The sequence below is a fragment of the Theropithecus gelada genome, chromosome 7b (assembly GCF_003255815.1).
Source record: "Theropithecus gelada isolate Dixy chromosome 7b, Tgel_1.0, whole genome shotgun sequence".
NCBI lineage: Eukaryota > Metazoa > Chordata > Mammalia > Primates > Cercopithecidae > Theropithecus > Theropithecus gelada.
In genome coordinates, this window is record NC_037675.1 from 9,234,239 (window position 1) to 9,241,919 (window position 7,681).

General features: G+C 43.1%; 1 pseudogene; it reads left to right on the forward strand.

Moving 5' to 3' along the window:
- The first annotated feature begins 6,325 nt into the window (after positions 1 to 6,325).
- Positions 6,326 to 6,977, forward strand: LOC112629173 (annotated as a pseudogene).
- Positions 6,978 to 7,681: the final 704 nt, after the last annotated feature.

Consider the following 7,681-nt stretch of genomic DNA (forward strand, 5'->3'; position numbering starts at 1 on the left):
GTCTCTTCCAGCTAAGTGACCATTCAGAAATAGCCAAGAAAGAAATGGAAAGGAAAGGAAAAGATATACTATGTTATGGGTCAAATTGTGTCACCCAAGAAAAAATATGTTGAAGTCTTAGCCCCCAGTACCTAAAGACATAACCTTATTTGGAAGTGGCATCTTTGCAGCAGTCATCAAAATAAGGTCATTAGGGTGGTCCTAATCCAATAGGACTGGTATGTTTATAAAAAGGGGAAATTTGAACAAAGACACAGACACACAGAGGAAAAACAATGTAGAGACACAGGGAGAAGACAGTCATGTGCCTGGAGGAGGCACAAGCTGAGGAATATCAAGGATTGCCAGCTAATGCCAGAGGCTAGAAGAGGCAAGAATGAATTCTTCCCGGCACTGTCAGAGGCAGCACAGCCCTGCCAACACTTTGATCTCAGACTTCTGCCCCCAGAATGTGAGACAATACATTTATGTTATTTTAAGCCACCTAGTTTTGGGTACTCTTCTATGGCAGGGACACTAATACATTATCTCATTATATGTATGTATTAAGTGTAGGTTTATCCCAATTTCTAAAAATTAAGGTGTGAAAGAGATTTCCATTTTATGAATGAACCACCATGGCAGGCAGATCAACAAACCTCCATTTGGCACAGCAACTGTGGGAATATAACAACAGAAGAAAGGGACAGAATAAAAAGAATCCTGAAGTAAAATTAGACACAAAACACATAAGGCTCTTTATAATTTGCTTAAAAGGTGTAAATTTTTGTTCTGGGCTTCCCACTGGCCAATTTAAAGAAAGAAATTCAATCAGTTACACAACACAAGGTCCACATGGAGGGAGAAAAAAATGGCTATCAGGAGAAGCAAAGCTATTTCTGGGAATGAATCCTGAAAGAAAGTTAACTAAGAGACTGGTCTGATTACTGAATTATATCTTTAGCAATATCAATTATCCCATATACATGCTGCTTAATTCTGAATTATATATGGCTGTGTCTTATAATGTCCTTCATTTTCAGGCAATGGACACACAGGATGGTAAAAGTTGTGATTTTCAAAGTTAAAATGATGTCATTGATTTCCAGCTGTCTGTTGACGTTGCTTAATCCAGAGATAAAATCTAGAACGTTTTATGCAGGGGTTCCAAAAAACTAGTCCACAGACAAGATGCATCAGGATCACCCACAGCTTACCTTTAAGAAGATACAGATGCCTGGATTTCAACCCTGGGGAATCTGATTGATTGGGAAATTCCAAACGAATTCTAGATGAGAACCACTCATCTAGAGGATGATAAAGTGCCTCAGCCAAGCCTTCTGATAAGTAGGCATCATTTCTCTCAGTCCAGATTTTAATAACTTTTGGATAGAAGTCAAGGTGAGACTCCAAGTCAATTCTGGGTTTCCTCAATGTGCCAATGTAAACCACCAAACTCATTGCTATGGTCTGAATATGTCTCTGAAAATTCATGTGTTGGAAACTTGATCCTCATTGAAGTGGCATTGGGAGGTGGGACCTTTGGGGAGGTGAAATGTTCAGTGCTGTTTGCTATGGTTTGGATGTGGTTTCTTTGTTCCCACCAAAGCTCATATTGAAATTTGATGCCCAGTGTAGTAGTGTTGGGAGACGAGGCCTACTGAGAGATGTCTGAGCTGTGAGGACAATTCATGAATGGCTTAGAGCTGTTCTTGAGGTAGGAAGTGAGTTCTTACTCTTGTGAGAATAAATTAGTTCTCTTAGGAATGGTTTCTGAGAGAGTGAGTTGTTATAAAGCCAGGACATCCCTCAGGTCTTGTCTCCCTCTTCTTCACGTATGTTTGCTTCCCCTTTGACCTTCTCCACCATGTTATGATACAGCACAAAAGCCCTCTCGAGAAACCAGGGCCGTGCCCTTGAACTTCTCAACCTGCAGAACCATGAGTTAAATAAACCACCTTCCTTTATAAATTACCCAGACTCGGGGGTGTTCTTTAATAGACTTGGGGGTGTTCTTTAATAGCAACATAAAACAGACTGAGCCACCATGATAAAAAAAAAAAAAAAGTTTGCTATAGTGGATTCACTCTCTTCTTCTCTTCTGCTATGTGAGCACACAGCAAGAAGGCCCTCACAAGATGCCAGCACCTTGATCTTGGATTTTCCATCCTCCAGAACTGTGTGGGAAAATTTTCTGTTTTTTATGTTACCCAATCTCAGGTAGTCTGTTGTAGCATCACAAATGGACTGAGACACTATCACCTCAAAAAGATTGTGTTCTGAAGAGAAAGTGACTCATCACCCACACTTCCATGTGCCACATGGGCTTGGCCTGAATTCCATCACCTCCATTTATTAGCCACATGGTCCTTAGCTGGGTCAGGGACCTCTCTAACTTTACTTGGCCTAGGGAAATAAAGATGACAAAGTCAGTCTCATACATTTGTTGTAATGGTTAAATAAGAGTAGTGTGAAACTCTTAGCAAAATGCCTGTGTGGTGGAAACATCCAATAAAAGAAGCTTATTGTTGTTTATTATTCCTTTAGGAGATATTTTCTGAGACTGTGCCCCAAGATATCACCCTGCCTGGCAGGAATTGTCAAACTGGCAAGATAAACCATTGAGATGCTCCACAGATCAAAATTGACCACCAAGGTGCAAAACTGTGACATAAATCCAGAAACTGGGCGCTCCCTGGCTACCTCCAACCCTTGGTGAGGGTGTCCTCTACATAGCCCAGTTGGGAGATAGGAGGACAGGTGTGCAGAATGCCATGTGTAACTAAGCAGAGAGTGTTGTTACAGAAATGAGTAAGGCTGTGAGAGCAAATGACTCAAAACTCATAAAAATAAACCAGACTCCACATGCAGCACTTAAATGTAACAAGGACTCAGGAGGCCTCCTGGAGAATGGTTCATGTTATTTTTATTTAGTGAAGGTCTTTCAAAATCCTTCATTGGTTAATCCTCCTATTGGCTGGATAGCTCCTTCTTGCAGGATCATAAAGCTAGGTGCAATCTTGAATGGGTTATTTTGGGACCTTATTATTTGCCTCCAAACACTTTTTTATCTAAACCTGAGTGCCCAAGCTACCCGAGGTGTATATGCAGGGTAATTAATTTCTATGCCTTCCAAAACTGAGCCCACAGCAGGCTGTGGAGAAAGAAGGGAAGCAGAGGGAGAAGAGGGTGCCATTAAAACTCAGAGGTAGCTTGATGGAGGGACTGCATAATCAGCAATAAGCTCAATAAGGGACTCTAGGGAGGCAATGTGACTGCTGTCAATATCAGTTTCATCTCTGCCACTCTATTTGATGGTCTGTGATGCAGTCATTTACAAATGTCTATGGAGAGTTCATAACATAGGAAATGCTTATTTTGCTCTGCCCTGTACATCAGTATAGAAATAATAGCTACACTTGACTGAGCACAAACTTTCTCATTATATACACTCATTAAAGGATATGTATATGTGTGAGTGTGTGTCTGCTACACACACACACACACACACACACACACACACACCCATGAAACTAACACCCTACAGGGTAGGTTTTATTTTCCTGGCCTGAAAGTTGGAAACAGAGACTCAGAGAAGTTAAACCACTTGTCCAAGGTCATCCAGCTATTGTGTGGTGGAAACAGGTTTTAAATCCTGGCCTGCCCAACCCCAAAGCCTGCACTCTCATTTTTGCCAGCTAGCTAGGGTCAACACAAGAGATTCAAAGGAAGTAGACTAATGTGATTGTATCTGGATCCTGGGAGTTTGGGCACTTTTAAAAACAGTTTTGCATTTTTCCCAAGAAGGACCCTAAAATTTCTTTCATAATGAAGGACATTAAACCTGTTTTTGTGTATTCCCTTCCCATATGACATTCCAGCAAACACAGGAGCCCTCAAATGGACCTAGCAGTGGGCTCTGCTTCCTGCCTGCCATCTCTGAGTTTGTGTCACTGCTCTGTGGTCTGCTGAGAACTGCTCTGCTCACCACACAAGATGGGATTTGACTTGTGCAAACTTTTATTTCCTCTATAGCTGTTCCTTAACTCCAGCCAGGGACCCCTGCTGCCCCACAGCTCCTTAGAGACCATATCAGTTTCCTGTAGCTGCTATAACAAAGTACCACAAGCTGGGTGGCCTAAAACAACAGAAATAATATTCTTTTTCAGGCCAGGCTCAGTGGCTCACACCTGTAATCCCAGCACTTTAGGAGGCCAAGGCAGGTAGATCACCTGAGATCAGGAGTTCAAGACCAGGCTGGCCAATATGGCGAAACCCCATCTCCACTAAAAGACATAAAAATTAGCCAGGCATAATGGTGGGTGCCTGTAATCTCAGCTACTTAGGAGGCAGAGGCAAGGAAAATTGATTCAAGTCAGGAGGTGGAGGTTACAGCGAACTGAGATGGCACCACTGCACTCTGGCCTGGGCAACAGAGCTACATGCTGTCTCAAATTTAAAAATATATATATATATTCTTTTTCAGCTCTAGAGGCCAGAAGTCCAAAAGTCCAAGGTCTTGGCAAAGCCAGCCACCCTCCAGTGACCCTGGGGAAAAATTCATTCCTTGCCTCATCCAGTTTCTGCTGATTCCAGACATTGCTTGACTTGTGGCTGCCTCACTCCAAGCTCTGCCTTTGACTTCACATGGTCTTATTTTTGTCTCCTCTTCTACCTCTTATAAAGACATTTGTCATTGAATTACAAGTGCCTACTTGGATAATCCAGAATGAGCTCATCTCAGGGTCCTTAATTCTAATATATCTGTAGAGATGCTTTTTCCAAATAAGATCACATTTGCATGTTCTAGGGATTAGGTGGTGAAGATAGTTTTTTGGGAGCCACCATTTAACCACTATGGAAACCATCCCTCTTGCTAGCCCAGGGCTCATAACAAGAGGCAATGGGATGGATGTTGTATTTGCATCTTGTGATGTCAGTTTCAGGATCACGTGTTGAGCTCCCCACATCACCACAGCAGAAGAAAACTCTGCTGGCAGACAGAAAAGGGAGGAATTTGTAAGCTCTTCTCTATCTCCTCCCTAACAAAGCACCATCTCTTGCATAACAGGCAATCAATGCATAACATTGATTCTAAGATGAAGCACTGTCCCTTTAAGTTCCTGAGGCCCAAATTCTTGAAATCTCTTTTTAATTTTATGGTAACCATTAGGGGCTTTGTCGAGGAAGGATGACAGGAGTAATCACCCGAAAACAGATTTCTAGGTAATTTATACTTAGTCAATCCAAACCTAATTCCTGGGTGACCTATACTGTGCCTAAGGAGGCTGAAATAATCATGTATTTACCCTTTACCCTGAAATTAGATGGTACTTACTATGCAATTACCCAGCCACTAAGTGACAATTACCGTGTAATTAAATGGTCAGTGGTTACCATATTATTAAATAGCATTGACATGATATTCATTCCACAGAACCTTGTACAGTGGTCACAGAATTAAACTCCCCACCAAGAAATTACAGCCATTCCTGGGAAGATCTGTTCTTTGCTTGGGTGGCTTATCTAGCTGGCAAAAATCCGAGTGCCACATGCCTCAGAGGGAGCCTGGAAATAGTGAACACTGGGCTCAGATATAACATGATCTCTTAGGCACAGGCCTCTCATTAGACCAGAAGAGCACCTCTGAAGCCCAGCTCCAGTCCAAAGCTAGGATATCTGGCCAAATTCCACCATCCTTCTCCAAGAACATGATGTAAAGGAGTAGAAGACATCATGTTCATTCTCTCCTGGATGTGATACCTACCCAGGCGCAAAAGATGCTGGGAGAGCTTGGAGCCCTGAGTAAAGAAAAGTCCTTGGGATGACTGATTCCATCTGGGAGAAATAGTCACCAAATCTGTAATACAAACACAAGCTGCCTCCTTTGTTCCATAAAGACAGGACCTTTATCTGCCTTGTTTTTTTGTCTTATCACCAATACCATTCTTGGCACATTGTAGATGCTCAATAAATATTAGTTGAATGAATTGAATTGATTGTTATGCATCTACTACATGCCAGGCACTCTGAATTGAAACATTTTAAGGACAATGTGAGGTCCTCATGGAGTCTCAGAAAGGCTGAATCACTTGCCCAAGGTTGTAAAACAACCAGGGGGTGGCAGGTGTAAGACTAAATGCATGACACCCCAACTTCAGCCACATACACTCTCAAACCACCCTGGGAAGTTAAACGTCTGTGGAAGGCGGTAGGTGCAGAGCAGCCTGGCCAGACATGGAGGCCAGCCCGCATATGGCTGCAGCCCAGGAGCCTGAGTTGGGGGCCGAGTGAGCCATAGACAGAGTAGGAGGCCAATGGCCATCAGCATGGGGTGGGGGATGTGATGACTGTGGCCACAGCAGACACTACAGAGAAAGACAACTTCACACTATCCTTCTCCTCTGCCTCAGTGGCAGAATTTGATGCTGTGGTTGGATATTTAGAGAACATTATCATGGATAAGTTCCAGTTATTGCAGAGAAATTCCAGGGGACAGTACTACCAAGAGTTTGAAGACATGAAAGAGAATAAACTCACCCACACACCTATTTTTAATGAATGGATTTCTTTGGTAGAAAACTATCTTGAAGAACAGCTGCTGGAGTGGATTCTTGGATTCAGTATGGCAGCCTTCATTGCAAGGTTACACACCATGAGGGGTGGATCACATATTCCACATGCTGCTCACATTTACAGATTGTCTAACTTTTAGAAAAATATTTCTGGACTACAATGCAGAAAAAGAAGGCCAGTGACTGGATTTAAGCAGTGGTATAGTGCCAACTTCAATGTACAAATCATCCTCTATGTCAGCCTCCCAAACCAATCTGCAGCATCAGATCCCACCTCCAGACAATGAATGGGATCATGCTAATGTCACCAGCCGGATATGCTCAGAGAAGTTTCAGCCACTGATGACTGAGGAATACATCTTGGAAAGACTGCCTCTTTTCTGCAGCTCTTTGTTAAGTATTCATGTATCAAAACCAAAATAGCCTAATCCTCCAGAACAGCTTCTCCTAAAACACCTTGTTGTGTTCAGTAACCCTAGTACACTTCCCCAAGTGCTCAGAGTAATCCTAGTACTCCTTCCCATCCCAAGTAGGCACTTCCCTCAGGTGCTTCTGGGTCAGAATCCTTTGAGGGCCCCTTTCCCCAGCATACATATTGGCATGTCAACAATGTGGAATAATCCACCATCACAAATTCTTTGACCCAGGCCTTGCATGAACCTTTTTGTGCACTTACAGAGAGAGAGAGATGGAGTCTCACTCTGTTGCCAGACTAGAGTGCAATGGCACAATCTCGGCTCATTGCAACCTCCACCTCCCAGGTTCAAGTGATTCTCCTGCGTCAGCCTCCCAAGTAGCTGGGACTACAGGTGCATGCCACCACATGCAGCTAATTTTTGTATTTTTAGTGGAGATGGGGTTCCACCATGTTGGCCAAGATGGTCTTGATCTCTCGACCTCGTGATCTGCCTGCCTCGGCCTCCCAAAGTGCTGGGATTACAGGCATGAGCCATGGAGCCCAGCCACAGCTCTTTTTCACATGGGTCAGAGTTTCAGTCCATCAGCTTCAGTGGAGTTTTTTACTATTTTGTAGCAGCATTTATCTAGGGTGTAACTCAAGCCAGCTGACTAGCTTGAGATTTCTGGATCTCCTGTGATCCCAGTTTGTCTTGGCTGTAGGAATCTAC